The sequence below is a fragment of the Arachis stenosperma genome, chromosome 3 (assembly GCF_014773155.1).
Source record: "Arachis stenosperma cultivar V10309 chromosome 3, arast.V10309.gnm1.PFL2, whole genome shotgun sequence".
Lineage (NCBI taxonomy): Eukaryota > Viridiplantae > Streptophyta > Magnoliopsida > Fabales > Fabaceae > Arachis > Arachis stenosperma.
This window is the reverse complement of record NC_080379.1, coordinates 56,499,528-56,508,147: the sequence shown is the minus strand read 5'-3', so window position 1 is coordinate 56,508,147 and position 8,620 is coordinate 56,499,528. Positions and strand designations below refer to the sequence as shown.

General features: G+C 38.4%; 1 non-coding gene across 1 annotated transcript; it reads right to left on the bottom strand.

The window, feature by feature from the left end:
* Positions 1–8,209: 8,209 nt before the first annotated feature.
* On the bottom strand, positions 8,210–8,316 carry LOC130971712 (small nucleolar RNA R71). Its single transcript, XR_009082925.1, has one exon. It is a non-coding gene; the product is annotated as a small nucleolar RNA R71 (small nucleolar RNA).
* Positions 8,317–8,620: the final 304 nt, after the last annotated feature.

Below are 8,620 nucleotides of genomic sequence, written 5' to 3'. Positions count from 1 at the left end.
GGTTTATAAAGGATTTTTCAAAAATTGCCAAACCTCTGAGTAATCTGCTAGCTGCTGACACTCCATTTATCTTTGATAATGAGTGTCTGCAGGCGTTTGAGACTCTGAAAGCTAAGCTGGTCACAGCACCAGTCATCTCTGCACCAAACTGGACATTACCATTTGAACTAATGTGTGATGCCAGTGACCATGCCATTGGTGCAGTTTTGGGACAAAGGCATGGTAAGCTTCTGCATGTCATTTATTACGGCAGCCGTATTCTAAATGATGCACAGAAGAACTACACAACCACAGAAAAGGAGTTACTTGCAGTGGTTTATGCCCTTGACAAGTTCAGATCTTATTTAGTAGGATCAAAAGTGATTGTGTACACTGACCATGCTGCTCTTAAATATCTACTCACAAAGCAGGATTCAAAACCCAGGCTCATAAGATGGGTGTTGCTTCTGCAGGAGTTTGATATAGAAATAAGATACAGAAAAGGGACAGAGAATCAAGTAGCTGATCACCTATCCCGGATAGAACCAGTAGCAGGAGCATCTCTCCCTCCTACTGAGATCTCTGAAGCCTTTCCGGATGAGCAATTATTTGCTATTCAGGAAGCTCCGTGGCTTACAAACAATGCAAACTATAAGACTCAAGGTTCTCCTTCTGTAACCATGGAGTGGAAGCATGAAGAGCTTCTCTCAAAACAGAGTCAAATAGATCCTCCACAGTCAAACTCTAAGTTTGGTGTTGGGAGGTCACAACCAAACTCTAAGTTTGGTGTTGGATAGGTTCCAACATTGCTCTGAACATCTGTGAGGCTCCATGAGAGCCCACTGTCAAGCTACTGACATTAAAGAAGCGCTTGTTGGGAGGCAACCCAATGTTACATTTATTATTTTCCTTTGTTATTTTATGTTTTCTATAGGTTGATGATCATGGGAAGTCACAAATTCAATTGAAAAAGCAGAAACAGAATGAAAAACAGAAAGAAAAATAGCACACCCTGGAGGAAAACCTTGCTGGCATTTGAACGCCAGTAAGGGCAGCAATTGGGCGTTTAACGCCCAGTCTGGCACCATTCTGGGCGTTTAACACCAGAAAGGGGCACCAGACTGGCGTTAAACGCCAGGAATGGGCACCAAGCTGGCGTTAAATGCCAGAAATGGGCACCAGCCCGGCGTTTAACGCCAGGATTGGTAGTAAGAGCATTTTTGCTCGCCACTTGGTGCAGGGATAAATTATCCTTGACACCTCAGGATCTGTGGACCCCACAGGATCCCCACCTACCCCACCACTCTCTCTCTTCTTTCTTATTTTGCTCGAGGACGAGCAAACCTTCTAAGTTTGGTGTGGTAAAAGCGTTGCTTTTTGTTTCTCCATAACCATCTATGGCACCTAAGGCCGGAGAAACCTCTAGAAAGAGGAAAGGGAAGGCAAAAGCTTCCACCTCCGAGCCATGGGAGATGGAGAGATTCATCTCAAAGGGATGCACTTTCCTCCACAAAACTATTGGGAGCAAATCAACACCTCCCTAGGAGAATTGAGTTCCAACATGGGACAACTAAGGGTGGAGCACCAAGAACATTTCATCCTCCTCCATGAAATTAAAAGAAGATCATAGAATCATGAGAGAGGAGCAACAAAGGCAAGGAAGAGACATTGAAGAGCTCAAGCACTCCATAAGATCTTCAAGAGGAAGAACAAGCCGCCATCACTAAGGTGGACCCGTTCTTTAATCTCCTTGTTCTTTATTTTCTATTTTTCAAATTTTTATGCTTATGTTTATCTATTCTTGTGTCTTATTACATGATCATTAGTATCTTAGTGCCTATACCTTGAAGCTATGAATGTCCTATGAATCCATCACCTCTCTTAAATGAAAAATGCTTTAATCACAAAAGAACAAGAAGTACAGGATTTCAAATTTATCTCTGAAACTAGTTGAATTAGTTTGATGTGGTGACATTACTTTTTGTTGTCTGAATGAATGCTTAAACAGTGCATATGTCTTTTGAATTTGTTGTTTTAAGAATGTTAAAATTGTTGGCTCTTGAAAGAATGATGGAAAAGGAGAACTGTTATTGAGGATCTGAAAAATCATCAATTGATTCTTGAAGCAAGAAAAAGCAGTTATTCAAAAAAAATCGAAAAAAAAGGGGAAGAAAAAGAAAGAAATAAAGTTGTGATCCAAGGCAAAAAGAGTGTGCTTAAGAACCCTGGACACCTCTAATTGGGGACTCTAGCAAAGCTGAGTCACAATCTGAAAAGGTTCATCCAATTATGTGTCTGTGGCATGTATGTATCCGGTGGTAATACTGGAAGACAAAGTGCTTTGGGCCACAACCAAGACTCATGACATAGCTATGCTCAAGAATCATTATTCTTAACTAGGAGAATCAATAACACTATCTGAGTTCTGAGTTCTTATAGATGCCAATCATTCTGAACTTCAAAGGATAGAGTGAGATGCCAAAACTGTTCGGAAGCAAAAAGCTACTAGTCCCGCTCATCTAATTGGAACTATGTTTCTTTGATATTTTGGAGTCTATAGTATATTCTCTTCTTTTTATCCTACTTTTATTTTCGGTTGCTTGGGGAAAAGCAACAATTTAAGTTTGGTGTTGTGATGAGCGGATAATTTATACGCTTTTTGGCATTGTTTTTAGTATATTTTTAGTATGAATTAGTTAGTTTTTAGTATATTTTTATTAGTTTTTAGTTAAAATTCACTTTTCTGGACTTTACTATGGGTTAGTGTGTTTTTCTGTGATTTCAGGTATTTTCTGGCTGAAATTGAGGGATCTGAGCAAAAATCTGATTCAGAGGCTGAAAAAGGACTGCAGATGCTGTTGGATTCTGACCTCCCTTCACTCGAAGTGGATTTTCTGGAGCTACAGAAGCCCAATTGGCGCGCTCTCAACGGAGTTGGAAAGTAGACATCCTGGGCTTTCCAGCAATTTATAATAGTCCATACTTTGCCCGAGATTTGATGGCCCAAACCGGCGTTGCAAATCAGCCTTAGAACTTCCAGCGTTTAACGCTGGAACTGGCATAGGAATTGGAGTTAAACGCCCAAACTGGCATAAAAGCTGGCGTTTAACTCCAAAAAAGGTCTCTACACATAAAAGCTTCAATGCTCAGCCCAAGCACACACCAAGTGGGCCCAGAAGTGGATTTTTCTGTCATTTACTCATTTCTGTAAACCCTAGGTTACTAGTTCACTATTAATAGGATCTTTTGACATTGTATCTGTACCTCATGACACTTTACACGTTTCTTTGTGTACCTTCCACGGCATGAGTCTCTAAACCCCATGGTTGGGGGTGAGGAGCTCTGCTGTGTCTTGATGGATTAATGCAATTACTACTGTTTCTTATTCAATCATGCTTGCTTCCATTCTAAGATATCACTTGTTCTTAACCCGGATGAATGTGATGATCCGTGACACTCATCATATTCTCAACTATGAACGTGTGCCTGACAACCACCTCTGTTCTACCTTAGATTGAGTAGATGTCTCTTGGATTCCTTAATCAGAATTTTCGTGGTATAAGCTAGAATTGATGGCGGCATTCAAGAGAATTCGGAAGGTCTAAACCTTGTCTGTGGTATTCTGAGTAGGATTCAATGATTGAATGACTGTGACGAGCTTCAAACTCCTGAAGGCGGGGCGTTAGTGACAGACGCAAAAGAATCACTGGATTCTATTCCGGCCTGATTGAGAACCGACAGATGGATAGTCGTGCCGTGACAGGGTGCGTTGAACATTTCCACTGAGAGGATGGGAGGTAGCCACTGACAACGGTGAAACCCTACATACAACTTGCCATGGAAGGAGCCTTGCGTGTTTGATGAAGAAGACAGTAGGAAAGCAGAGATTCAGAAGATGGAGCATCTCCAAAACCTCAACCTATTCTCCATTACTGCATAACAAGTACTTATTTCATGTTCTTTTGCTTTTCACAATCAATCCTGATAATTTCTGATATCCTGACTAAGATTTACAAGATAACCATAGCTTGCTTCAAGCCGACAATCTCCGTGGGATCGACCCTTACTCACGTAAGGTATTACTTGGACGACCCAGTGCACTTGCTGGTTAGTTGTGCGGGGTTGCAAAAGTGTGATTGCAATTTCGTGCACCAAGTAGGTACTGACGTCGGTGCCCCACCAGCAGCGTTGTCGCTGGGACATCAGTGTCGTTGCCTCCAGCGTACATTTACTGGTTGTACACCTCCATCTTCTCTTGTAAATGATCTAGCTGCTCCAGCTTCTTCGTTAAGTCCGAGCTGATGGCAACGACTACTTCCATGAGTGCAAGATGGTCATAGTACCTCTATTCAGACTACTCCGCTTGTTGGTGAAGCTTCTATGTCAGCTTTTGTACCTCCTCTCTCAATTTGATAACTTCTTGGGGATCGGTAGGGATGGTGACAGAGGCAGAGGTAGTGGATGCTGATGAGCGGATAATTTATACGCTTTTTGGCATTATTTTTAGATAGTTTTTAGTAGGATCTAGCTACTTTTTGGGATGTTTTTATTAGTTTTATGCAAAATTCACATTTCTGGACTTTACTATGAGTTTGTGTGTTTTTCTGTGATTTCAGGTATTTTCTGGCTGAAATTGAGGGACCTGAGCAAAAATCTAATTCAGGCTGAAAAAGGACTGCTGATGTTGTTGGATTCTGACCTCCCTACACTCGAAATAGATTTTCTGGAGCTACAGAACTCCAAATGGCGCGCTCTTAACTGCATTGGAAAGTAGACATCCAGGGCTTTCCAGAAATATATAATGATTCATACTTTGTTCGAGCTTAGACGATGCAAACTGGCGTTCAACGCTAGCTCCATGCTGCATTCTGGAGTAAAACGCCAGAAACACGTCACAAACCAGAGTTAAACGCCAAAGAGACGTTACAACTTGGCGTTTAACCCCAAGAGAAGCCTCTGCACGTGTAAAGCTCAAGCTCAGCCCAAGCACACACCAAAGTGGGCCTTGGAAGTGGATTTCTGCACTTAGACTTATTTCTGTAAACCCTAGTAGCTAGTTTAGTATAAATAGAACTTTTTACTATTGTACTAGGCGTCTTTTTTACCACATCTTTGGTCTCAGTTTTAATCTATTGTTCATCTTAGGAGACTATTGATCACGTTTTGGAGGCTGGCCATTCGGCCATGCCTGGACCATCACTTATGTATTTTCAACGGTGGAGTTTCTACACACCATAGATTAAGGTGTGGAGCTCTGCTGTACCTCGAGAATTAATGCAATTACTACTGTTCTTCTATTCAACTCAAGCTTATTCTTATTCTAAGATATTCGCTGTACTTCAACCTGATAGATGTGATGATCTGTGACATTCATCATCATCCGTCCTTATGAACGCGTGCCTAACAACCACTTCCGTTCTACCTTAGATCGAGCGCGTATCTCTTGGATTTCTTAATCAGAATATTCGTGGTATAAGCTAGAATTATTGGCGGCCATTCTTGAGAATTCAAAAAGTCTAAACCTTGTCTGTGGTATTCCAAGTAGGATTCAGGAATTGAATGATTGTGACGAGCTTCAAACTCGCGATTGTTGGGCGTAGTGACAGACGCAAAAGAATCACTGGATTCTATTCCGACATGATCGAGAACCGACAGATGATTAGCCGTGCTGTGACAGAGCATTTGGACCATTTTCACTGAGAGAATGGGAAGTAGCCATTAACAACGGTGATGCCCTACATACAGCTTGCCATGGAAAGGAGTAAGAATGATTGGATGAAAGCAGTAGGAAAGCAGAGATTCAGAAGGAACACAGCATCTTCATGCACTTATCTGAAATTCTGACCAATGAATTACATAAATATTTCTATCTTTATTTTATGCTTTATTTATTCTTGTATTCAAAAACCATTATAACCATTTGAATCCGCCTAACTGAGATTTATAAGATGACCATAGCTTGCTTCATACCAACAATCTCTGTGGGATCGACCCTTACTCACGTAAGGTATTACTTGGACGACCCAGTACACTTGCTGGTTAGTTGTGCGAAGTTGTGACAAAGTGTGATTCACGTTTGAGAGCTCCAAGTCTATTGGCGCCATTGTTGATGATCACAATTTACGCGCACCAAGTTTTTGGTGCCGTTGTCGGGGATTGTTCGAGTTTGGACAACTGATGGTTCATCTTGTTCCTCAGATTAGGTAATTTTCTTTTCAAAAAGTTTTCAAAAATCTTTCAAAAATTTTTATTTTATTTTCGTTTTCTTTTTAAAAAAAGGAAATTTTCAAAAAATCCAAAAAATTAATAAAATCATAAAAACCAAAAATATTTTGTGTTTCTTGTTTGAGTCTAGTGTCAATTTTTAAGTTTGGTGTCAATTGCATGTTTTTAAAATTTATGCATTTTTTTCGAAAAATTCATGCATGATGTTCTTCATGATCTTCAAGTTGTTCTTGGTAAGTCTTCTTGTTTGATCTTTAAATTTTCTTGTTTTGTGTTTTTTGTTGTTTTTCATATGCATTTTTGCATTCATAGTGTCAAAGCATTGAAAATTTCTAAGTTTGGTGTCTTGCATGTTTTTCTTTTCTTGAAAATTTTTCAAAAATAAGTCTTGATGTTCATCTTGATCTTCAAAGTGTTCTTGGTGTTCATCTTGACATTCATAGTGTTCTTGCATGCATCATTGGTTTTGATCCAAAATTTTCATATTTTGGGTCATATTTGTGTTTTTCTCTCTCCTCATTAAAAATTCAAAAATCAAAAAATATCTTTTCCTTATTTCACTCAAAATTTTCGAAATCTTTGGGTTGACTTGGTCAAAAAATTTTTAAAATAAGTTGTTTCTTGTTAGTCAAGTCAAGATTTCAATTTTAAAAATCTTATCTTTTAAAAATCTTTTTCAAAATCAAATCTTTTCTTTTTCTTTTTATTATTTTCGAAATTTCTTTTTAAAATTGATTTTCAAAATCTTTTTCTTATCTTTATTTCAAAATTTCGAAACTTTACTAACAATTAATGTGATTGATTAAAAAATTTGAAGTTTGTTACTTTCTTGTTAAGAAAGGTTCAATCTTTAAATTCTAGAATCATATCTTTTAGTTTCTTGTTAGTCAAGTAATCAAATTTTAATTTTAAAAATCAAATCTTTTCCAAAATATCTTTTTCAATCATATCTTTTCAAAATATCTTTTTTTAAATCATATCTTTTTTTTCAAAATCAATTTCAAAATCTTTTCTAACTCCTTATCTTTTCAAAATTGATTTTCAAATCTTTTTCAACTAACTAATTGACTTTTTGTTTGTTTTACTATTTCTTATCTTTTTCAAAACTACCTAACTACTTTTCTCTCTCTAATTTTCGAAAATTCCTTCCTCTTTTTCAAATTTTTTTTAACTAACTAATTGTTTCAAATTTTAATTTTAATTGTATTTCTTATCTCAATTTTCGAAAATCACTAACCAATTTTTCAAAAAACAATTTTCGAAATTCTCCCCCTCTCATCTCTTTCTATATATTTTATTTATTTACTAACACTTCTCTTCATCTAAAAATTCGAACCCTATCTTCTCCTCTGTGTTCGAATTTTTCTCTTCTCCTTCTTCTATTCTTTTCTTCTTCTACTCACATAAAGGAATCTCTATACTGTGACATAGAGGATTCCTCTTCTTTTTCTGTTTTCTTCTCTTTCATATGAGCAGGAACAAGGAAAAAGACATTCTTGTTGAAGCTGATCCTGAACCTGAAAGGACCTTGAAGAGGAAGCTAAGAGTAGCTAAAGCACAGTACTCTGAAGAGGACCTAACTGAAATTTTCGAATAGGAAAAGGATATGGCAGCCGAACCCAACAACAACAATGCAAGGAAGATGCTTGGTGACTTTACTGCACTAAATTCTAACCTACATGGAAGAAGCATCTCAATCCCTGCCATTGGAGCAAACAAATTTGAGCTAAAGCCTCAGTTAGTTTCTCTGATACAACAGAACTGCAAGTTTCGTGGACTTCCATCAAAAGATCTTTTTCAGTTCCTAACTGAATTCTCGCAGATCTGTGATACTGTTAAGACCAATGGGGTTGATCCCGAGGTCTACAGGCTTATGCTTTTTCCTTTTGCTGTAAGAGATAGAGCTAGAGTATGGTTGGACTCTCAACCTAAAGATAGCCTGAACTCTTGGGATAAGCTGGTCACGGCCTTCTTGCCCAAGTTCTTTCCTCCTCAAAAGCTGAGTAAGATTAGAGTGGATGTTCAAACCTTCAGATAAAAAGAAGGTGAATCCCTCTATGAAGCTTGGGAGAGATACAAGAAACTGACCAAAAAATGTCCTTCTGACATGCTTTCAGAATGGACCATCCTGGATATATTCTATGATGGTCTGTCTGAATTGTCTAAGATGTCATGGGACCACTCTGCAGGTGAATCCATTCACCTAAAGAAAACGCCTACAGAAGCTCAGGAACTCAATGACATGGTTGCAAATAACCAATTCATGTACACCTCCGAGAGGAATCCTGTGAGTAATGGGACGCCTCAGAGGAAGGGAGTTTTTGAAATTGATGCTCTGAATGCCATATTGGCTCAGAACAAAATCTTGACTCAGCAAGTCAACATGATTTCTCAGAGTCTGAATGGATGGCAACAT